Here is a 26,429-nt window from a genome sequence, read left to right on the forward strand (position 1 = left end):
GCCAATTAACAGGCTTTCCATTTTTTTAAATCTCACTTAAGTCACGGTGGCTAACAAGCATCATTGTTTGTGAAGTTTGCCATTTTATGACATCAGTGCCAGTAACCATTGCACAATTAGATTTTTGTCTCTCACGTTAGGAATCTCCTTCCCATTTATTCATATATTTTCTGCCCAGAGATATGTTCTTATCATATATTGGATTTTATATATTGTATAATCATATATTTGATTTAACCTTCTGCAATAACCTTGCTTCTATGACACAATACTTTGTGGTTCACCCAATATCTTTCTGGGCATCTTTATCTTAATTGCTTTGTTTAGTTAAATAAACACATTAAGTTGTAATTGAGCAAATCTGTGGTGCAATACTTAGATACGTAGTGGATTTGACGTCAGCACGCAGGCTTCTTAATTTTTTTGTGAAGAGGTAGGCAAGATGGTTTATTTCCTAACATAGCTCTTAAAGAGTGTATCGTCCGTATTGCCATTTAATATATCTGCATCAAAATACAATTAAACACTTACCATTTTTATAGTAACATTTTTGTCTTGGTCTCTTAGTCCTAGATGGAGAAATTCATCTTAAAGTTTTAGTAACTCTGGCTTTCCATAAATAATAAATGGATCAAGCAAATTCCCATCTGTGTAGATGACTAAGCAGTCTGTGTGTCCCTGGGCAGGTTTTACACTGTCACACATGCAATTGAGAAAATTATTTTTTTCAAGTGCACAGTAGATAAGAGTATCTATTCCGGCACCTGTCCAAATTGATCTTGGCATCTTTGGTCCTGATGTCTTTTTTTGGATAAATAGTAATGGGTTCTTGGTTGAAATCTGTTTTTAATGGGCACAATACCGACTTGTAACTGGACTTAGCATAACAATAAAACAATGTGAATTGTGGATTTTTGCAAACTTGCTGAAAACCCATTTGATTCAATGATTTTATAGAAAATATGTCATCTAAAACCACTGCGCAAAAATTGTTCCTGCATTACCTTGTCAGGCAAGAGCATTCTCTTTCTAAAAGTAGTACGAGCATTTGTATTAGCCTTTATTTTAAAATCTAGTTTATAATCTATCCATTTTTTGTACAATGTACCGTATAAACACTTTTAATTATACTATGCACCTGTGTAAGTATAATGACAAAGTTGAATTGAATGTACAATAGACCAAGGATACTGAACTTGCAAGGATTTTGAGTTTAAGATTTAGAATATATACAGATCAATGAGTTATGTGCTTTTAATCCTGTTGGAAATGTTTTATTTTCTAAAACGCCCCCCCCGGTAGGATATACAGTTTCAGAAACACTTGTATGAAATGTCAACGCAGGCTTGGGGTCTGTAACTATACATTGTGCTGTTTAATATGTAAACACACATGCTCATTGTTAACTAAGCATTAAGGAGCTGTAATTTTCATGCAAATAAACGTAGCTGAAAGTGTCTAGTATGTAGCTGAAAGTAGGTACAGCATTGTTTCTGCTGTATTTCAATTTGGTGGAGTGGAAGAAACCATAGCTCTTGATAAAGACAAATGTATAGGAGCATTTGCATTTTCAAATAAAAATAACCTTAACATAAAGCACTTATTGCATTTTAGAATACTTTTATCACTGGATAGCTGGTCTGATGGCACATCTAGCAACTGCCAAAGTATACCATTTTAGATTGAAGGAAAGGAAAACATTTTTTTGCTTAAGTTTTGGCAATAGATCCATTCCTACACTCTTGGCCCTAGCCTGATTTGAGTTGTGCTACTATTTACTGGGACTGATTGCATTGCACCAGTGGCTTATCCCCTTGCTTAGTTTACATGAAGCTGTAAGTGGTTGCACTGATTTCAGGTTGTTCAACTGCTGTGTACATTTATCCCTGCCCTCAGTGTCGAGTTTTTACTTACAATCTGTCTTCTTGTTATTCATGAGATTAAACCCTTAGCATGCATGTATACACATATAGCTGTGTATATTATAAACAATATATTAAAGTATGTTTAAGAAACTTTGTCTTAACTTGTCTTCTACTTTAAAAGAGTAGAATTACTCCGAAGGTATGTTAGATATTTTATTATAAATCCAAATATCCAGAACCACCCACTAAATGTAATTTTGTAAGTGTGCTGTTAGGATATCTTTGTAAAAAAAAGATAGCTTTGTTCCTTTTGAGGTTTATCTGTGCTCATATTTCCAAATTTTATTCCTTAGCAACTTTTAGACTAACAACTGTTAATCAACAGTGGAAATGGCTAATTGAGACTTGCTTTCTTTTCAATCACTGATTTGTGATGGGACAAGTGAAGTTGCCACCTGGTATCTAATTACATGAAACATCAAAGCCTTCAGTTACTTTGATTGTAATCAACATGTAGAGTGAGAGATACTGTAGCACTTCTTAAAATTGATTTATTTCTTTATTTTCTAGAATCTGAAAATTATTCTTGATGGTCATATTTGTAAAAATCCTATGAAATTACTTCAAATATTTATTTTAACTACAGAACTTTTTCTGAGATCTAAAGTGTTGATGCAACCAGTAATTAGTTGTATTGCAAAATAATTAAAAAACGTTTAAAATAATCAACATGTTTGCTTTTAATTTTAGCACACCAAAATACATATGAACAATGAAATGCATAATAATTGTGCAATTAAGTCAGATCTTTATGGTGGTTAAAATCAAGTGATGCTTCCATCTCCTGTAAATTTAGAGAAATAAAAATCTCTATGCATAGAGCAATGCTTCATTACTTTATGTTTTAAGGTCTGTTATTCACTTGACATGTTATTTGAGGAAAAAGATCTCCCACATAGTTTACCTGACCCCAGTGACTGAATTGTCCACTGTAACCCAGGGATAAACCAGAGCAGGGATATTTTCTACAAACTCCACAGGGGCTTTCAGCTATGGTGGCAGTTAGGTTTCTAAGTAATTAACCTTAGAAGGTTCAGAAACATTTTGTGGGGTGGCAGCACTGCCAGAGGTTGATAAACAGGATAGGAGAATAGTAGGAGGGAGATACAGTAGATGTTCCCCAGGTATGCGGCTCTGTTGTCTGCTTAAAGAAGGTTGAGGCTGTCCTGAAATTAAGAAGAGTACTGCTGAGTGATTCTCTCCCTGAGGAGGCACGGAGACTGAGAGAGACTGAGAGAGCGAGGAGGGAGAAGGTTGTTTATTTATAAGCTGTGGGTTGTTCATTTTTTTGCTTACGACTGCATTAGAGAGAGGGAGAGAGAGGACGGAGAAAGCGAGCCAAACATTTTCACAAGACTTTATTGCCCTTTACTACTACTTTTGGTGTCTGACTTAGGAAGAGCTTGGAACAAAAATACCTCTTCTTAAGGAATTTTATTTTGTTGCTGTTGTTGTTTGCACTTGAGGAGGAAAAGAGATTGAGAGGAGCTGAGGAGAGACTGTCACTTTAAAAAAAGGGAGATTAACTCAATATTGCACGAAAGCAGGAGAATTACTTGGGATTTTTAAGAGTGGATGCTTAGCTGCTGCCTTTTTTCGTCTGGAAAGCTATTATCTGGAGCGCACTCCCAAGTTCAGCATCTCTGGCTGCAGTGCAGTTTCAGAGCTGTTCATTTGAAGGCACTGAAAGCGAGAGGGAGAAAAGACAGGGAGACAGGAGACTAGCTATCATCTGTGGCCTCCTTTGATTTCAACAGGAAAGAATAACATCTTTTTTCCTGTTTCGTTTCCCTGCTGTGTGACGTGCTGCCGTGGGATCTGGTAAGTCCTTGATTCATTGATGCCCTTTTATTGTTTTGGACTATTGTTTAGTTTTTATCTCCATGCTTCTCAACATTGGTGTCCTGTATCATTCAATAGAAAGCTAGATGTGGATATGTCAGACTGTGTACACAGTCTTTTCTAGTCACCCAGGCATGCACACATATACAGCACCTACACAATCAGCTTTCACCATCTGTAAAGCTAACTTAATCTGATTATGACATACAGTATATCCATCATATTATCATTACAGCAAGGTTTGCACTAAGGATGAAGTGTGTAAATATGGACTGGTTGATTGTCTTCAGCTTCATTACTAACAGTCTTTGTGTGTAGTAATAAGAATGTTTTTGTTTTCCATTTAAGCAAGGATGACTAAACATTTTTCACTACAGTGCAATCATTAATAATAATGGCTAATCACTAAGGGAAATCATTCAATGTCTTCGTAGTCCTTTTGTTCTGGTTATATGAAATAATTTTCATAAACACATTCTGCTGGTATATAGTGAAGTTGATTTATTATGTTTGAAAATATATACAGTGTTATGCACTTAAAGAAAATTAAGGATGGGATATCATATTATATTTGGAAGGGAAGAATAGTAAAGTTGAAAAACAAATAAGAGACTTGGAGCTCCTGTTGTCTGTTGGAAATATTTTGTTGTTAGTAACTCTATAGATGCAGGCAGGGGAAACGAAATCATTGAAAGAAAATCTGTTGTACTTTAATTTTAGCTTTTGGCCCATTAGTCAGTATTTTAGTGAGAAATACAGCAGAAGACACTTCGGGCAGCAAAGAGCCCATTTTTGTTCAACTTTTGTTTTACATTTCTGGCTTTCTTGTTTAATGTGTAATACCAATATAATATACATATACTGTATATTCTCAATATCTCTGCTGGAGCAAGATTTAATATTTAAGTTATCTCTTCCAGTTTTATAAAAAAGTGTAGTGTAAAAAACTGTAGCCTCTTTCAGGAACTGCCATATGTTGGCACTGTTTGTCCATTTCAGATCAAGATTTGGAAAAATCCTTTGTAGAATATAACAATGACTTTTGTGAAAACATTATAACAGGTTCTTCTATGAGTCTTTTAAGAGTCTAATAGTTACATTGTCAAAAGAGAATCTGTGGGTTTTTATTATTTAATAGAGCTTATCTTGAAGAGTATCCAAAACTGCAAATATCAGACAGAGAGAAAAAACTGTTAAATTTGAAAGAGGCTGTGTTTTGTGTTGATAAATGTAAGAACACTGGACTTTTCTACATAGCACTTCTGTGACTGGAAGGTGGATTGCTGTCTGTAGTGAGAAAAGATAGGTTTAAAAATGACAGCATTTGTGATGCAAGTGTCACATACTTTTATGGAAGATTTTTCAGGTCTCTAAAGAATAACGATATGCTGTGAGGGATAACCGAGTCAGTACATTCATTTTTCACAGTGGCTTATTTTGACTCCACTTCAAAATCCAGGGCTGTTAAAGCCACTTAGATATTTTCTTTGTCCTTGTAATTGACACTGAAGTATTGCTATAGATTATATTTTTCAGGTGTTTGCAGCAGTAGGTAAGGTTCAGCTTTTTTTTTTTTAAATTGTTGTACGAAATAAATCTACCATACTCAAACATTCTGGCTGTACAGGGTTAGGAAGTTTTGCGATCATTACTTGCATTTTTGTCAAATGCTTTTTTTTCCAAAGGATCTCAAAGTCGTTCTCAGTACACAACAGATGAGGTTCGTAAATCAAAGATTGCCTCACCAATTGAATTCAAGGGTAAATTTAAGGATTCTACAAACCCAAAGTGGAATTTAGCCAGGATACTGGGTTCATCTGGGTTCTTTTAAATAGTGTCATGGGATCCTTAATGACCAAGCATCTAGGTCTAACATCTCATCCAAAAGATGGCACTACATACAGCATGGTGTCCTCATTAACCCAGTAATGGTTAATTATAAATGCAAATTAAACATGGTCATTTATATTTATTGCACAATATTCATTGATTATTTGCTATTTTTCCATTTTCCATTAATGTATATCATCATGATACTGGAATGTATTTTAGTATATATTTCCTCACATTATGTCACAGTATGTGGTTAATTGAGTATATAGTGCAGTATCGGATGTTTTGTAAATTGATTGCATTTTCTTTTAAGGTCATATTAAACTTAATATAGTCATATTAAGCAGTGTAGGCTGCTATTCATAAATTATGGAATAGACTGTTCTGTGTCATGATGTTACACCATTTTTCACATTTCTTCCTGTTTGGCGCAAATAAAAATTGTGATGTTGCAATATCTTTGTTGATAAGTGTTTGGTTAACAATAATGTAAATATGAGCAGCTGGAGCTAAGTATATATTAAAATTCCAGTCTATTCTATGTGATGTTCTAAGTGAAAAATGTGACAAAGTAGTGATAGTTTCAAAATGGAGAATCTGTAGCAAGTTTCAGTGTGAACAATGTTAGTAGTTTATCATGTTGTCTTAAACAGGGCACACCGCTTTATACTGGGATGGTCACTTAATAGCTTACACATATACTTAAAATAACACTCTTGCATAAAACATCTGTCACTCATAAATTGGAAAAATGTTCATCATCTGAATGCTCCTCAAAGAAGTAAATTGTCTGGGTCTTCCAAGTAAAACTCCATTAGACACATTTCAGATTCCTTTTTCTGTATGTCACCAAGCATTATTCAATTTTCATGACTGGAGTTATTAGCTTCTACAGGAGTTAAAGTCTGTCCTGTAAAATTCTTGCTCAGATATTGATATGTGGAGATGCATGTGTTTACATAATGGTTTGATATCTGGGACTTGTGGAGTGTGAAATCCAAGCTCATTCCTAATGTAAAGTGATTTCATTGTGTTATTATTTATTGTAGTTTTGCATGCCTGAAAGCATTTTAGTGGAAATGGAAGATTATAAGTCAACAGTCTTAGGTACCAGATGCTAAGTGGGTTGCAAATCTGTGAGCTGGATTTTATTGTCAAAAGCACTGGAGATCACATGTGATAAACTTTTAAAGCAGATTTTTTTTTTAATGAATTTATACATGTATAGCAGGAGTGTAAGTGTGTAAGCCTCATAGATGGGTCTTCATTGTAAACCAGACTTTGTTCTCAACTGACTTATCTGGTTACATAGGGGATTATTATGATGAAAAAACAGCAACACTGTGTTAATTTGCAAAAGTCCCAATGAAAGGAAACAGTACTGGATTCTATTTTCTTCTTCTAATAAAATAATCTACAACATCAGATTTAAACTTGTATAATAAAAATAAGTTTTTAGTGTGTGCATTTCTGAATATTACATTAGTTTTATTATTGTTAAAGATAGTAGTACTATTGTTTGGAAGTTTTTAAGGACTTTTTTTGTGTTTTTGAGGTATTGGTATAATACAGACTATTTAAATCATAAAACCCTTTGTCTCCTGTAACAAACTATTTGATGTTAAGGACAGTGTTCACAAATAAACATTGTTGACTTAACTCTGGGTTTATGTGTCTTGTATTTTGCAAATTAGTTAGGCTTAGCTATCATATAGCTTTAAAATGAAGACCTTGTCAGTTTTATCAGTGGTAACGTTTTTTTTTTATTTAAAGCCATTTTAATTGGTGATAATCTTAAAATTATGTCTTGAAATCTCAGATGGTTTTGCTCAGTCATCCAGCTATAAGAATTATCGAAGCATGTGGGAGCATGACAAATGCATATTATTGAAGACACAAAAGCATGGTACTTTGGAAAATTGCCATGAAATACATCTTGATAAGCATTCACAGTAAGTGTAGAGTCTTTCACTCTGACAGTTTCTTTAATCATTTGTCAAGATGTCCAGCCCCTTAACTGTTATTGTTTTTTCTGATATATAAAAAACATTTTCATTTGTTAAAAATTGGATTACAAATTAAGATGGATGTTTATACAGATTAACTAAAGTCTCAGAAATTCCTTCATCTAAGACATTAGTATTATAAGAAAAGAGACTTCAAAAATTGCAAATCATTGATATTGCTGCCAAATTTATTTGTTGTAAATAGATTGGAATCAGAAATGTATGTTTTAGGAATAGAAGTCTCTGTGGGGGAAATCTTATAATCACATATTCAAGCTACTCAGAACTATCTGGTTGACTTGGTTACACTGTAGTTTTAGCTGATGCTGCCTGGCAGCCATTAACTAGTGATCTATTGCATGAATACCACTGGGATTTGGTGTTAACTTAATCTGAAAGATATTTGACATTGCTGATTTATATCCTTCTTCCATTTCCCAGCAATTACCCTAGAACCCAATGAATGTGTTTTACAAAATAAAAACACTAAAAAAAAACTAGGATAAATTTCACTTTCCCTTCCCTGCATGTCAGAGGTTGACACAACACATTAAATAGGCTGCTGATTTGCATTTAAACATAAAGAAGAACTGTAGGGAAATCTTTAGGGAAAATGAGGATTTGAAACTGGGGATCCTATTTAACACAGGAAGGATTGATTTATTGATTTCAGCACGTGACTCACTAGGCTCTTATAGAATATGGCTCTAGCCATTCAAAATAAGCAGCCGCTAAGTTGTTGAAGGCTAAAGATGAGAGCCAGCCTGTAGACACAGTCACAGGCCTGCTCCTTCAGTTGTATAATACTGTACCTAGATTTAATTCTTTTTAGCTTTATTCTATCAATATGTTCAAATATGTTCAAATATGTCAAGCAACAATCTACAGTAGGTTTCACTCTGAAGTAGTGAATGTAGGATTTACTATATACAGTACATATTAGGTCATGTAAAATATCCCTAAAAATGCAATTTGACAGCATTGCCAAAGCTTGTACTGATTGTGTGTGCATACAGGAAAATGCAGAGGCCAATTCCTTTGCCCACACACTCCAGAACAAGGCTCTACAGCTGAAATAATATGTATGTCATTTTTTTTAAATTAAACCCATATATCTTGCTCATATATTTTGTCTTTTGGGAGCTACAGTATTAGGAATGAAAAGTCAAAATGGTTATTAATCACTTGAAGAATGAAATATTTTAAAAAAATGAATTATCTTACAAATAGTGCTTCATAAAGGTGAAAAAAACAAATGAGCTGTTTGTATCTGTAGCACCACTTGTGTGAGGCATTTAATTGTGATGTTGATATGTAGTGTCTGTTTTATTTTTATGTGATCTAGTATACTCATCATCTGTGTATTGTACTGCTGAGATGTTCATAATCATGAAGAAAAACAGCAGCCTAAACTCAATTAAAACTATAGTTGATAGAAATTACACTTGAGCAGATGAGAAGAGGTCAGTCTCTTTCACTTCTGGTCTCCATGCTAACTGTATCATAAGACAGTGCTTTAGAGAAGGCAGTCTGTGTAAAAGGATCTACAGTATTGGTGTGTTGGTGTGTGCATGTTGATATCACCTGGCAATCTCTATGGTCATATTTGTTTGTCTTTGTTTGACCATTATAATTTAATCATTTATAACTTAATATAGTTCTGCAAAACTTTTAACTGTGTGACCAAGGAGAGTCTGTATATAATCATTTGGTCCAGTCTTATCAATGAGCCCCAAAAGTATGCTTAATATATCTGATTCAGCTTCTGTTCATATGTTTATGTACTGCAGTACTTGTCTCTTTGTCTATCTCTCCGTGTGATTAGAAATAATAAAAGGACACTTTTATAAAGGACAAATAATATTATTTTTAATATTATTAGCCCAGAAACTATATCAAGTCTTGTATCTTGGATAATACATTTGAGAGTATTTAATAAATTCTACAGTATACAGTATATAAAATTGGTCAAGCTACAGTATTTTTAATGTTCTGGGTATTAATTATTTCTAATAGAGGGCGAAACAACACTATGCAGATATTGTTTTCAGAACAACTGATACTGTATATCATTTGGAGGTTTTTCAGATTATTATATAAAATCAAGTGTAATAAAATAATTACACAGCTGTAAACTCTAAAGCACCAGTGGTTTATTCTATTGTGAAATTTGTCCTAGCAGAATAATTGTGTAATTGCATAGCTGTGTCATATAATATTATGTTACCATCTAATTACAATAGGATGGCATTGTTGTGCCATTCCACAGCATTGAAAATCATGTGGTGCAGCTTAGCTGTTCGCTACTAATTACATTTTTGCATTGCAAAATCATCTGGCTCCCTAGGAGTTTTTTTAAGTTATCTTTTCTTTCAGAATGAAAGCTAGAGGAAAATTCTATCATTTGCTTTGGTTATTGGGCTATTAGAAGTCGTTTTGCACTTCCTTTAAAAGAAGGGATTTGAGTTTATTTCCGACTTTGTTAGCAAGAATGATCAGCAAGAAGCAAGGTAACATGAATCTCTTTGTAGATCTGCATTTTTCTTTGTCATGTTTGGGATATGCAACTCATTTATTTAGGTAATATGAACATGTTTTGGTAAATGTTTAAGGGGACTGTTTATTTCATTATCAAGGACAAAAGGCTTATAATCATATCAAATTATCTGAGATCAGTACATCATCAACACAAATTCCTGCAGGCAGAAGTTCATTGATTGCTTTCATTTTTGCAGTTATTGATGTAGATTTTCATTGAAATATTGGTAGACATGCAGTTTTAAAACTAATTATACAAGCCTGAATTGAATTTTCTCTCAGGAAATTAAATATCAATTCAACTATTGATATTTCTTTCACTATAGTATTTAATTCTGATCTTCCTTAAAATATTTAGCTCTATTGACTTTATTCCAAATGTTTTTTGAGCTCATGGACACTGCTACTGTACATGACCATGTTTCCCCTTACAAGGCATTAGTGTCAATCAATCTACAAAAATAACAATGGGCTTATGAAGACAGATGTTATGATTATGCAAATGATTATCTTATATTTAAAGATCATTATTTTCCTCTATTGTAAACACAGCACAGCTGAAACAAGCAAGAGTTTATTTAGTCTTTCACACATTAACTATTTCCTTGCAACAGAACAGCAGAACATATAATATGAAAGTCGTATACCTCAGCACCTGGGGACAGTACTGTGTTCTGTGGTGCTTTCTTTTAGGTCTCTGTTCTCCAGAGGAAAAAGAAGCTTCAGAAGAGAAAATTCATGAACTGTGGCTGCCTTACAAGGACACAGAACACAGGGTTTCCCTGGAGACCACGGATAGGACACCTTTTGAATTGATTTACATCATTTTATTCAAGTTTTATTACAAGAAATGCTATAAATAATAAAACTGTTTGTAATTATACAAATTAGTATAATGTTCTGTATTTAAAACTTAAAACGTTCTAAATTTAAAACTTAAAACTATAGACTGTTTAAGGAAGATCAAAATAATAAGCAATAACATAAATACAAGAGATGAGTAAATGAATTGATTATTTTTGTGAAGATGAAAATTTAACTATAACAGCTGTCTGAAACATTATCTATTTTATCCCCTGATCATATCAAAGGAATTGCTAAGTTAAGTGATCATACAAAAGTTATTGTTATTGTGAAATATTTAATATTTCTATATTCTTTGCAATGTATCAACAAGTTGAAAAATTAAGTCTGGACTCTTTTCAAATTAGATCTCTCAAACATTAAAAAGAGTTGTCTTGAAGAAGCTGGAAATTCCAAATTTTAAATATTTACATTGTATTTATTAAAAACTTTGGAAACCAGGTTTAATGCATATTATACCTGGTTTCTATATTAGTAGGCAAGTATCCTGGTTGATCGTGGTTGTTTATAGGTACAGACAGTGCTCCTAAAGCTACAAGTGAAGGTTTATTCAATGCTGATAAGAGAAGAAAAGAAACATGTTTTGGCTGTTAAGCCTTCTTTGCCTCGTTTCAATTTATCTGTGATGAGGGAATGGTCAGTCTTGCATATGATGCTTTAAAATATTTGCTCTATTGCAATGTATAACACATTGTTACATACCAAATTAAGAATGAGACAATGGGCATATTTTTTCTCAGTCTTTCTCATAAATGAGCATCATACAGTATGTACATAAAAATAGCCTTATATGGAAAGTAATCTGATCGGGTGTAGTGCTTTTTTAATTGTTTTGTTTTTTTTACTTTACTGTTACTTTTAAGTCAGAGTAAGTGCTTTAAATGTTTCTTTTAATCTGTTTTATTTCTGGAAAATCAAGTAACGAAGGTTTTGAATTTTTTATAACTCTATAGAAAATACATTTTAAAGTATTGTGCCTTTTATTTTGATTCACTTTTGGAAGTGTATTTTTAATTTTTTTTAATTACATCTGAAGTATTCCAGTAAATTATCAGGCTAATTCTTTTTAATGGACATTCCTTAAAATTGACAACATTTATAAAGTCTAATTTTGAATTTAGGTCACAGTCACTGTATATAATCAGGTCAGCAGAAACTTCATAATGCTCCAGTAGAATCTGCAACTCAAAAATGGAGTTTAAAGCCAAAGATAATCTGAGATATCACAACCTTGTAAAAAAATTTTTTTTCGATATGAAACTAATAGTATCACTTAAAAAACTACAACAAATTCACATGGTCACATCAGGAAAATGACCGTTTGTTTTAGTTGTTGTATGTACACAAAAAGTACACTGACATTTTGGGGAACAAATATGACATGTGACTCTTCAGGTACATTTAAGTGGCACAATGAAATTTGCCATCAACAAGGTCAATCATCTTGGGGTTTACTATAAAAGTCACAGGTTAGTCTCCCATTATTTCATGAGCAGCAATATTGCCCTGCTAATCTTGTAACATTAGGATGAACTCACAGGAAGGGCAACATCTGAGGCCCTGGAACTTGATCAGTGTAGTGCTGAGAAGTCAGGTTGCCATTGATCACAACAAGAGTAATTCTCTAGCAACTATATGTTTTGGAAAAGGAGTCATGACTTCCTGTATATTAGACTTACTGTATATACTGTAAGTGACAGGATACTGACAAGATACTGAACTGGTCCTGTTCTCCTGATAAGTGTGGCATATTGATCCTTTTAGGTTTTTATTTGATTAAAAAGAGTTTTTTAATAGACTTGACAGGTTACATTACTTCTTAAATCATAGTCATAATCATGATCATATCATGGTCAAACATAAATGATACATTAGCCAAAATGACACATAAACATTTAATACATATCCAGTATCCACTTTATTTTTCTGAAAATACTGCATGTGCATTAAAAGTGATGTTCTTTTTGATGCTCAGCATATACTGCACAGTGTATATATACTGTACGCATGCACTCCAGCATGATGTGTACAGTATATGGGTGAAAGAATAAAGTTGACTTCAGAATGCATCCTCGTAGATGCAAAGATTTACGTACTGTATGTATTCCAACAAAAAATAATGATGTGCTTGAGTGTTTACTCACTCTGAAAAAAAAAAGAAAAATACAACTAAGATTTTCAAAAACGTATCTAACTTTGCTTCTGCTAATAAGATATACATTAAACATTATTATAAGAACAGGTTGGTGGCTGCATCAGCATGCATAGTCTGCTTCTCATAGAAGCATAGAAGGCTTCACAGCTGAAACGTTGTGTTTTCTCTCTTCTCTTTTCAGCATGGAATAAACCTATTACTTGTTCCTTTGCGTTATTATAAGAAGTATATTGTTAATATGAACTAACTAAATCTGAGATGCTTTTCTTTTGCTTATATAATAGTGTTTCTTCTCTTATTTATCAATTTTCTTCAGATGTAACATTTAATGTCCATTTTCAAGTCTCACAGTCCATGTTAGTTATTCTGTATATGCTTAATGTTTGAAGAAATATAACTGCTTGTTTAAGAATATTTTTACCACAACCAAATGTTTATAAGCACTTATTGATCTATATTGATGAGGTAGAACTTGACAGTCTGGAAATGTTTCTTTGAAGAAATATATATGTTGACTGATCCACTGGAATCCACTAGTAGGACAAATCCAGCTACACAACCTTTAAAAAAGGTTTAGAATCTAAAGTCGGAGATAAATAAAAGTATTAATTTTATTCAGCAAGCAGACCGTGGGATGCTTTATTACTGACTAAGAAGGGGAGGCTCTAAGATCATTTTGCCTGCAAATAGACCTGCCATAGAATTGAAGTACTCATATGTGTTCAAAGAGGAATTGAACATTGAAATATAGTTCATACTGCACTGCATTTGTAAAATATAGATAAATGGGTTTAATTAAAATGCATAGATGGGCTTCTAAAACAAATTGCTCAATTGCATGATATTTTTAATTATCTGGAGCGTGTACACCGTTAACTGTGATGTGTAGTTTGTTCGGTAAAAAGTAACTCCCACATAGTCTTAGGAGTCTGAGGTTTATAATGACATTTTGTAGGAGATGCATTTGAGACTATCTTTTCTGTCAAACTCTATGGAGCTGGCAGCCTATCTCAAGACAGATGAGTTGGTATGTCTATTGGTGCAGGAAGCAGGTCTCGTCTTCCTCGTTATCCCTCATTATAAGGGCCATTGGTGTGAGCTAAAGAAAACAATTAAAAATTCCAAACTAATGAGTCTAAAATATAAAACCAAATTATAGAGGTCAATGGATTTTGAGTCACAACAACAAAGAAGATATCACACAACTGTTACAGAATCTGATAGTTCTTGAAGAAATTTGTTTAAAGTATGCAGAAAGTATTATTTTTAAACGTTTTAGGATGGTATTGTGCAACCCTCTACTGCAGGGAGCTAATCTCCTATTTTTTGCAATATAAATTCTATAGTTTAGCTAGGAAAGCTTCATAAACCATAGTGCAACGCTGCTTTCCCTCCAGAGTAACACTTAAATACTGGTTTGTGTCACACCTTTGAAGTCTATAACTTGGATCTATTGATTGGTAATTACTAAAAGGTAATTACTGAGGCTGAAATAGGAGTTCTAGCACTGCAGTGTATAAGAAGCCCTGCCAGAGTAATAGACCATTGCATAATCGCCAGAGCTATGGAGTACTTCAAAGGCAAGCTGATGTCTGCAAAGGGAAGTGGGGGATAATAAAAGGATGCATGTTGGCATTTGATTCCACTGCTATTATTTAGCTAAAATGATAGACTTCACAGTGAATAATATCACTTAATCTAAGCATGATTAGATTTTATTCTTTCTTCTAAAGCCAGGGTTGTTTTGATTTCATTTTAGATGGGCAAATGTAAGTCATTCAGTAGATGGATAGCAGGGATGAGTTTTGCAATGCAATTGCAAACAAAACAATAAAAACAGTCTGGATTCAAGTGTCCTGAATACAATGCCTTTTTTTCTCTTGTATAGCTGTGCATGCCATGCCATCACAAAGCTCTTACCTCATAAATAACAAACAACGGTTCCATAAAATGTGGTCATATATAAATGAAGTGCCCTGCTACCATGCTGTTGCTTTACAGCTGTCGTATTGTTTATAAAATCTTACAATTTACAAGATTCAATTCAATGAAGTGAAGAGCATCCAACAGCAGTGAAGATACTATTGAAATTTTAGATGGATTTTCAGCTGGCATTCGGAAAATGCATGATGGTATCAGCTATGCTTGAAAGGTGGTACTCATTATAGTGTGTGCAGCCAGCCAAAACACAGCAGGTTAGAAGATGTAGCAGGAGGTTGATGGTAATTATATTCTGTGCAAATTACAATATGGCTGGGGCGTTCTTAAAAAACATTACCTCACCTTTTATTCAACTACACCTCTCTACACACACCCAGTGTTATTATACTGGATCAGACTGCTGTTAAAGGTGTAGAATAGTCTTGCATTTAGCCTTTACTATCCTTAAAGTAAAATATCAATTATAAGCATTCGCGACTTTCAGATCAATACAGCCTAAGGAGTATTCCACAGTATGCAGGAAATGTTGTATTCTTATTTTTGCATAGTTGCATCAGTTAAGCCGATTTATTACGAATGCAAGGCACCTAGCAATGCAGTTTTGACATAGCTCCTGAATTACCTGTAATATTTATTGTTTTTCAGGGTGTTTCTCTTGAAAATGAATTATCTTAAAAACTGTTTAGCCCAGCACTAATGTTTCTGTAACACTACAGTATTCAGTCTATTCAATATTGTTAAATGGATCAATATATGTTCATACATAATATAGCTATGGTGACATCTAAAATGCCCTCATTATTTTCTCCTTCCTAATATTTGCTAAGCTAATGCCATATCCATGGGATGACAGAAATTCAAGCAATAGGACTGGAATATAAATAATCAACAAAATCTATATGCATCTCATTATTTTCCTCAGCTGTTTTCTGTATCACAAAGATAAGATGTCAAGACAAAGGTGGAATAAAACATATCACACTCCCCCTGCTTCTCACCGGGAATGGTTTGGTGTCACTTGCAAAAGAATTAGAAGAAAAACAAACGAGAAAAATCAAAGCCCTCAAAGTTTTCTGATCAATGACAATTTATGTGTGATGTATAATTTATGTAAAATAACAGGAAAAGCAAAATCCTTTTGTGAGCATAACCTTAGTGACACAATAATGTGCCCAGTAACCTGTGGTGAGCTTGATTGAGCAGTCCATTTATCTCTCAACACCCACAAGTTATTGTCGTAACAGAGTTCTACAGAGTTGTAATGCCACAACTTTGCAGGATAAAGCGTGGAAAGTGCGTAAAGCATACCAGTGTCCAGTAGAAATGTGTCTGGAGTGAAAGTCCAAGAGTGATCATGCAAACAGTTAAAATTTCTGGTTGCATCATCTCTCTGACCCATTTTCTCAAGGTTTTAACTATTATAATTTCTTATTTATCTTCTCACGTTTCGTCCTTAAGGGTCTAAAAGAGATTTAGGTACTGTATAGGAAGGGACCCACATCATCTCTCACTCAGGTTCAGCACCAGAACACGATGATTGGCAGACATGTGTCAGCAGGCACACCACACAAGAGATCATATTAAAAAGTGAGTAACTGCTTCACCAATTCAATTCAGAGGGAACATTAGGAAAGTCAAACTGTACAAACTCAGAGTGGACTTTAGACAGGAGATCATGGACAACACCAAACACCTTCAAAAGGGGGATCTTTCAATATTAAGTAGGCAGGACCTCACTTTACCCAGACAGCATAACAGGTTGTTTAGAAATTCTGGCCCAGTGAGAATAGAGTCACCTATTAGTTCACTAACACAACTTAAGCATCATCCTCTTTTTTCATAGAGGTCTTGCACTCCAGTACTGACCAGGCCCTCCCTTGCATAGATGCTGAGAGCAAGTGAAATCAGGATCCAAGGGGGTTATATTTAGTATTAAGTATAGGAGTATTTTTAATATAGGCAGTAGCTCTGCTACTTAATTAATGTAACATACTGTATATACTGTACATGAAGGGCTATTCATTGTTTTAAATGATGTACAAAAGAATGAGAATAATATGTTTAATTCTTCACTGTAAACCACATTTTCACTAATACTGTATGTGAAGAGAGAAGTTCTTGATAAATGCTCTTGATATACTACAGAGATTTATAAGGAAGCTGCATTAGTATGATGCTACAGTATGTGTCTTTAGGAAGGAAGTGCACAACTGAGAAAGCTGTAAATGTTGCCTAATAAATCAGTTCAGGAGTTTAGGATACACGCATCTTAAAAGTATGTTTTGTTTTCTGATCATAGTTAAATTAATTATTTAACTTATTATTGTAAAGGTTTTAAAGTAAGATGTGTTAAAAAATTAGTGAAAATGATTTAACATAAAATTATCCTCCGGCACAACAGACTGGAATCATTTTTTTGTTTTTCTTCATTTTTGGTTTGTTGTTGAAGCGGCAATACAGTACTTCTTTAGAATCAAAATTGACTTCATTTCCCAGTGTAATGCATGACTCAGCATTACACTGGGAAATGGGTTTTGACTAGGGAAAATAGATATATATATATTTCTGAGTTGAAAAGCAGGGGAGGGTTTCAGTATGTCAGGCATTGTCAATCTATCACATCTCCAGGGCAGTGAATCCATCAGAGTGACATGTCCTTAGATAATGCAGAAGGTTTCTGTCAGCTGCTCTGATTACCAGATTCATCAACCATCTGGTTGGATGGTGCAGTAGTTGCTTAATGAATAGGTTTATGTCTGCTGTATGTTTAGATTTTGCTCTCAAAACAATGCTGAATTCTTATGAAATGTTAAAAGATAAACAGAAACTCAGACACATGCTATTTTGTTAAGTCTCTCCACTTACAGAAGTCAGAAAATGATTGGTTTGACCTATTAAGAGTACATTGTCTGTTTTTGCGAATCTTTCTGTACTAGTACCTTATTGCACCATGCGTAGTTAGATATTTTCTTACTCTTAATCAAGGAAATCTTATCAAGGGAACTTTATTTTGTCATTTTGATTTGATAAATTCACAAATTACTTTGAGTTTTGAGTCTTTGTTCTTTACCTTCTTTACTGTGAACTCATCAGGATATCCTTGACTCTAAGATGATATCAGAAGACCAATTTAATTATTTATAAGCCTTAATAGGATTAGCTTTAATTGGACAGGGGTAAAACCCATTGACTGGAAAATTGCTAATGTAACACACATCCATATAAAACAGAAACCAGAAGTAATAATAGGCTGATAAGTTTTACGTATGTTACATGTAAAAGTATTGAAATGATAATTATTGCTAAACTAGAGGATCACCTTTATGGCAATAGGATTCTGAGTGATAGCCAGCATGGATTTAAAAATGTTAGGTCTAGCTCAAATAACTTTTTTAAATTATTTGAAAACAAAATGGCAGTAATGGTTATGAATAGAGCACACAATGTAGTATATTTATAAAAAAATAATTTGCTGTTCTTGGAACCAATACATAAAAAAGTGACCAGGTACATTCCTGGGCTTAAAGTAATATATCCTACTTGGTCTGGGTATCTATTTCAATTTTGACCAGTGAAGACTTACAGGGGAGCCTGATTTAGGAATCTACAGTGAAACACAAACCAGAGGAAACAGAAACCACAAGTACATTTAAACCTATGAATAGTAAGCTCTTTATACACGAAGGGTTGTGGGAGTCTAGAAAAAGTATCTATTCATGCTGTCAAAGCTGGTAGATGGGATGAATTGCCTACTCCCATTTGTAACATTTATGGACTTATCTTCTTATGGATAAGTACCTTGGAATGTTTTTTTCCACTTGAGATCACATATTATATGATGATAAATGTTTGTACTCTGGAGACTGAGGTCTATAAAAAAGAGTAAAACTGTAATCTGTACACGATCATTTAACATATACCAAACATCAAAAGGAACATCGTTTTTTATAACTACAATACATTTTTACAATTATCAGGAAAATTTGTCTCTCTTGTAGTGTGTGCACTGACATTATATTGAACAGTCAATACACAGGTACTGCGCATTCATGATGCATGCTTCATATCAGGTTGCAGATGCTAACTTGCTGACTACAGTCCCATTTCTCCTGTAAAGACTGGTGAGTAGAGCATCCACAGAATAACTCACACTTTTGCAAGAAAGCCATTGTTACATGAGCAGTATAAGAATATGCTCGTCACTTTCTTTGTCACCTCAGGATAAGTTTGCAGAAAGGGCAGCGAGTGAGTTCCTAAGAGTTGATCAATGTAATGTAATGTTGTGCAGTCAGTTGGCCAAAAAACACCAGAAGTGACGTTCTGTGAGGACTGGTTCCTCATTCCTAAACCATCACATTTGGCCCTTTTTATTGATTGGGCTTGTTACAACAAAACTCCACAGATTTCTATCACACTGACGAATGACTATCAAGGTGTTCTGCCCAAGCTAAAGATAACTTAAGATGGTTGGAGTCAATTGCAGGCAAGTCCACCAGTGGAACCTGGATTTTAGTCCAGCCCTTTACATACTGACAATTATATAATTCAATCAGGGTATACCTGCATCCTTTCTGTGTCCTTTCTTGATTTTGACAAAACTTAGCATTCAACAGGTTAAATCATCTCTGGTACCCAGTCAACTGTCTCTCTAATGAGGTTATTTAATGCTTTCTGACAGAATGGTCTATGAAGATTAGTGTTAGACACTATTAAGTATGCATTATATTCCTGAAAGTGAATATGCATAAAAAGAGTATGTAAATAGAGTAATTAAAAGAATCCTTTATGGTCTATAAGATTTTGACTTTATTGGCCATATACAACTTCTTGCATTAGATCTGTTCGCATACCCAAACTTGCTCTCCATGAGACACACGGGGGCAGAGAGAAGCTTGGGGCCAGAGTGCAGGGTCAGCCATTTATACAGTGCACCTGGAGCAGCTGGGGTTAAGGGCCCTGCTCATGGGACCAATGGAGTAGGATTCCTCTGCTAGCCATGGGATTTGAACCAGCAACTTTCCCAAATGGAGCCACCGCTCCGCCATCATTGTGATGTGTTTGAAAGTCCCACCAGAAGAAAGTCTATGAACTTGGTCATTGAATTTGAAGTCTATGAATTTGGCCCTTACAGAGGAGGAAAATAAGATTTTCAGTTTGCAATGACATTTGACTGCATAACTGAGATGAGAGTTAATGACCCAAAGAGCCAGCTGTGTACAGTGGCCACAAAAAACATTTACTTTTTTTTGTGCAGATTCTAAATAATTAGCATACAGTACTTTAACTAAAGATTGTAGTTTCTAGTTAGATATGCTTCTTAATTTTTATATCACTTTAACCCAAGTACTACTGCAATAGAAATTGCTCTTTTGATGTTGATTCCTTGTCATGTTAATGGAATATGTCTTTAAATATAATAAATTAAACTGCTTTGTTCTGGTAGTTACAATCATTTGGTTAATTTAGTTTTGGTCTTTTGTTCTGCTCAAATGTGTGTCTTAAATTACCAGGGTAACAAAGTAATCTTTTCAAAAACCTAAAAATTAGTACTGTTTGATTATTCTATATACCAAAAGAACTCGAAATTATTGAAAATTTAAATTAAATATTTTATCTTTTATTGCTGGAAAATATTATGATTTTACCTTATTTGAATTAAAGGACAAGATCTTTGAAAATGATACACAGAATGTTACAGTAATTAAAGAAATAAGTGCTTATGGTTGACTGAAGTCAATTGGAATAAAATTTTTATAAAGAAATTCAGAAATAATTCAGTATAATAGGAATAAGATGGATCAAATGTAATAGAATATGGTAATAAAACATTTGGTATAATTACTAAATGATGAAAATATTTTCGCCTTTAGTGATAATGAAACAAAGCTATAATCAAGTGAAGAGCTTTCTGGATGTATATTTTAGGACTTGTTTTTCTTAACTTTTGTTTGACTTTTGATATTTGTGGAAGATCTGTTTTGATGGTACAACATTTCTAGAAAACCCTATTAGCTTCAGTGTCTGCTATTGAAGAATAAAGAATGCCAACTTAAACAGAATCACCGATGACTGCAAACAGAAAACAATGAATATGTTTTTGCAATGGGTCGATTCAAGTTCCAGAACATCTGTGACATTGTTAGAAACAATCAGATGGCTTTTACAAAAGCAAAACAATCAGAACAAATGGGACTGCTCTAAAGGGGATTCATGTTTAAGTATAGGTATAAATGGCATCAGCTTTTGAGAAAGTCTTTTATGAGATTGCAACTGGTTCTTGAAATTGAAAAACTGCATAGAAATGCAGTTTTGACATTGAAATGTTACTGATTTAAGTACAGTAACAACAATACAATGGTGTTCTATTCATGCTTTGGAATGATGTTTGCATAATGAAATGACATTGTAATGGAGAATATTGCAATTATAACAGTGGCTTAAAGAGAAAATAATATAAGCTTACTTACAAATATTCAGTCTTTTTGGTATTCAAATGTAGATTTATTCAAAGTAGGCATATCTGTAACATAAGTGATAATCTAACTTGTTGCTGCCTTTTTAGAGCAGGAAAATAGTTCTTTTCTCAAATATATTTCTGCTTTTCATAAGGAAATCATTTTTTTTTCTCTAAGCAGAACAGGGGACTACTGAGTCTGGGCTCAAAGACAAATTTAAACTTTAAAAAGTAATTTCGTATTAGCTCAGCGCTATGGTTGCTTCATGTAGTTTTAACAAGGTGTTTTATCACAGCAGTTTGTGCATTTTAAATAAAGTCAAGCTAGCTCAACATCTATTAGACATATAAAGGCAGAGCTTCAGTGGTGGCTTTCCAATGGGAAACATCAAAACATTACATGTAGAGATGGTTTTAATAGAAATGGTTAGTTGTAATTCTGTTATAAAAAGAAAGAAAAAGGCTAAGGCATCATTTTGTTCTTAGTATGGGTGTCCTTATCACACTTAACAAAAATATAATCCCAGTATGGAATAACTGCCAATCCTATACTATTATTTATTTTTTTAGGTGTACTTTATATTTATGAATTTCTAGTCATGAGAACAATAGCAGAACACGATCATAACTCACTTAGAAATAGTTAGAAATACTTTCAACATTTTATATTGTCAGATCATTATATTATTGATGTATTATTTTAAAAATAGCATAGAGCTTTCTGTACATTAGCGAGTCTTACAAATTCTTCACTAAAAGCAACACACTTGATGTGTAATACAAATATATTTGCCTTTGCTATTTAAAGCAGAATACTTAGAGTTTTAAAGTTCTGCTCTGTGTAAACTGAACTGTGTGTATAGGGGACTTGTGAATGACATTGTGGTTTGAATAGGTCATCAAAAGATCCAAAGGCTGAATAGACAAATTTATACTGAAGGCTGGTATAAGACTTGCAAATAATAGATGCAGAATAAACACAAGCCCTCTATTATTTTTTAAAAAAACTTCAGTCTGTAATAGCCTTTAAGGATCTTGGATAAATGGTTTTCTCAGGTTACAAGTAGTTTTATATTGTTGATTTGCTCCATTTAAGAAACAAAAACCCAAAATAAGAAGTAGAAGTAACTACTTTGACCTACAATACTTTGCAGCTTATAAACAATGGGATTTCTCTATCCAATAATGAAATGCATTATATTAAAAAGTATTCTGTTTCCACACATTGGTGAATTGAAATAAGTGTCTATAAACTCCGGATACAAAATATTTATGGACTAATTTGTTTTCCCAGATTCCCAGGTGATATTAAAAGCAATAGTCCATAATTGTTCATTTTCTACAAAAGGTTGCTGAAGGGGTCTCAAAACAGGAAAAAAATCACAAGGACTATACTGCTCAGCACAGGAAACTTTATTGTACACAAATCTCCCCAGATACACACAAAGCCTTGCAATTCTAAAGCCCAATTACCAACTAACAGCATGAGGCCCTTTAGATACCAAACATAACTAATCACACTCATGTGAAAATGTCACTTCACCATCTATCCAATTAAGTAACTAATCATCACCCAGTTTAAATTTACAGTTATTAGAGGCCTTTAACGGCTACTAGTGGCACGTTAGTTGTACTGTAGCTGCAGTCCTTGGTCTCTGGATTGCCACATCAATGATGAGAACAATAAACATTTAACATTGGTGCAAGATCAAATTAACAAGATGTAATTTCATTAAATGGTGAACATAAGGTAATGGGATATTTCTCAATAATTCCTAATAACCTTGTTACTCTAGAGACAAAAGGGCTGTCTTGTGGCTGGCACACTACTTGTGAGAAGCATATGAATTTCAGAAAGCAAATCATTTTGCATGGTTCTATTTTAAAGTTTATATTAGCCGCAGTGAAACTCAGTTCCTTAAATCTCCAAATGTATGCAATTTGGAGCAAACCGTATTCAAAGAGACCTTTATTTAACTCCTCTGAATTGCAGTCCCAGCAGGGCAAGTAGAATCAAATTGACAAGACAATATGGAGAAGGTTGTTTTACTTGGAATTGTTTGCATTTTGTGAAGTCAAATAATACTGTAGATGTTTTAAGCTATGTGTTAGAGCAGAGTGCTGCAAGGACTCATACACATGTAAAAAAAATGGACACAGGGCGTTGGTTTAGCTACAGTACATTCCAAGCTTTACTTTCTTTGCGGCCAGCCCTTGTCACTTCCCCTTCACAGCTACACAGCAGAGGATGCCAGCGTTGAGTGAAGATTGGCACAGATGGTGATGACACCCTTGGCTCCTGTTTTGAGGTCCCTCCTGGCATTTTTCTCTTTACAACAGATTGCCTTTTAATTTAATTGCCATTTGCATGGTTTGTAAAAGAAATCTGAGTGAAAAATGAGTAAGAAATGGTTGTGGAGGAGTGTCACATCATCACATTGTGATCTCACAAGAAAATACTGCATTAGAGGCACATTTTGTGCTTTTGTGGGAGAAATTCCTTTCATTAAAAAGATGAGGGCAAAGAACAACAGAAGCTGGGAAATAGAAGGCAATCAGTATGTAGGACAAAAACAAACTAGGTTTTCAGTAAAAATAGCACCACTAAAGTAAAGCAAAGAAAATATGCTCTCTCTAAATATAACATTACAGTCCATACCTTTTTCCAGAGTCTGTGTTGCAGTGTTACAAATGTACTCTGGGAATGGATGCAAAGGCATAGGAACTCAGCATAAAAGGCTGTCTATGGTTTTAAAAGTATAAATCATGTATTGTTAATGCAAAAGCTGTCTGTCTCGTGTAAAGAGCATGAAGAAGACAGTCTCACTGGTGAAGTAAGACTTGTGTAAAGAGTAACAACAAAGAAATGTAAGAGACCAATTAACTTGGGACTAAAGTACTATTACATTTATTTGAAAGGGTTATGCAGCTTTCATTGAAAGCATTCTTCTGAATCTTGTTTTTGAGTGTGTTGTACCTGTTTGAAAATACCATGCCCGGCATAATTTCCAGTTATTATAGTAAACAAAATACCATATCCTGAACAATAAATCAACCTAGGAATACTGCCAAAGTTGAGTAATAATTTCTGCAGAGAATCCACATCCATAATAACAAACTAGATTATTATGGTTTTTGTTTGCACTATTGCATTTCCTAACATGTCAGGTTGATGCTGTGTTGAGGGGCATTGTGGTAACGAGATCTTTTTATGAGGGAGGTAGGTAGGTACTTTAGTAATCCCATGCGAGAAATTCAAGTGCTACAGCAGCCAGGCACAATCAACACAGTACAGTACAAATGTAGTAATACAGTACAATACATAAATGTAGAAAATGGACTAAAGAATTTCAAACAAAACAGAAAAAGCACACACACAAAAAAGTATGCATGTACCAAAATCAAGGAAGATGTAATACACTCCTTAGACACTGTATATAGATAGTATAGATATTGTGCACTCCAAAGTATATTAGACAGAGTAGGTAACTATTGCAACTATTGCACAGTTGTGAATAATCAATAAATTGCCCATTCCACTCTCACATATTGCACTTCTATTTCTGGACTTTCCACTCAAAATGCTTTAAAGGTAATGGGGACTCCCCTCCAGGCACAGACTTAGGTTGAACAGGTGCTGGAGAACTCCACTCACCTGATCAGCGCAAGCCCTCAAGACTGGGACAGACGCCATCTGGTCCTGGAACCTTACCCTTGTGGAGCCTCTTCAGCTCCCTCTTCACCTGTTCGACTGTGATGGTTAGCCTGGCCTGAGGGAATGGAGCTCATTGCACTGTGCTGGTGCTAATGGAGGATGAAGGTTGCCTGTTCGGCAGAGGAATCTTACTCCGTTGGGCCCCTGAGCAAGGCCCTTAACCCCAACTGCTCCAGGGACTCCGTATAAATGGCTGACCCTGCAGTCTGACCCCAACATTTTCTCCCTGTCTGTGTGTCTGTGTGTCTCATGGAGAGTAAGTTGGGGTATGCAAAAAGACAAATTCCTAATACAAGAAATTGTTTGTGGCAAATAAAGTGATCTTATCTTATCTTTTTCTGTAACCTTTCAATGTTTTGTTAGCTTCCTTAGCTGGAAGGGCACTTTTACCAAAGGGCACTTTTTGCATAGGTATAAATGTGAAGTATGAATATTTTTTCAATGAGAGTAAAATGAATATTAATATTTTTACAAATAGAGGTTAAGAAAATAGAGAAATATCAGTAAACGGCCAAGCAGATTTATCAATACTCATAACTTAAATGAATATGCCAAGAATATACACAAGCAGTTGGTATAGTGGTTGGCACATGAAAAACAGTATTTATTTTCTGGCACAGCTTATGTGAAAAGAGTAATAATTCAGGTACTCGGGGTTAAACAGACATTTATTAACAATGGCACACACTAAACACACACACTAAACTACACATAACATAAACATACAACACACAAGTTACAGTGTGTACAGTACAAACTTACTATCAGGTGTCCCAGAGTCCTACAGTATGTCTTGACTACCTGAAAAACCCCAGAACTGCTACCAAGTACTCAGATTCTGATTTAATGTCGTCAAAGGTTAAAAGAAGAGATACGCTGCCATCTAAACTAAATAGAATACAACCTGTGGTTAAATCTTTTTCTGCACACCTGGATGCTATAAAATGAAAGGGAACCTATCTACAGTACCTATTTTAAAAATGCACACACTAACTACGAGAGGCCATTTTTTACCTGAGGGATTCTTTTCACAGGAAATCAACAACAAAATAGCAGGCTCTCTTAATAAGGCTCAAATACTTAATTCCTATCTGATCTTTGTGGATGATCAAGACAAGGAGCTCTCACCTCCTCCCTTTCTTTTCCTTTCCTGCAA

The 26,429-nt window shown here is 34.2% G+C and overlaps 1 protein-coding gene across 3 annotated transcripts in view; it reads left to right on the forward strand.

Moving 5' to 3' along the window:
- Positions 1 to 3,041: 3,041 nt before the first annotated feature.
- lingo1a (leucine rich repeat and Ig domain containing 1a) overlaps positions 3,042 to 26,429 on the forward strand; it is a 516,838-nt gene continuing 493,450 nt past the window's right edge. For all 3 annotated transcript variants that reach the window (XM_088641269.1, XM_088641268.1, XM_088641272.1), the window contains exon 1: positions 3,042 to 3,746. The gene's annotated coding sequence lies outside the window, so the exon portion shown is untranslated. The remainder of the gene's footprint in view (positions 3,747 to 26,429) is intronic.

This window comes from Lepisosteus platostomus, chromosome 7 (assembly GCF_059453375.1).
Source record: "Lepisosteus platostomus isolate fLepPlt1 chromosome 7, fLepPlt1.hap1, whole genome shotgun sequence".
NCBI lineage: Eukaryota > Metazoa > Chordata > Actinopteri > Semionotiformes > Lepisosteidae > Lepisosteus > Lepisosteus platostomus.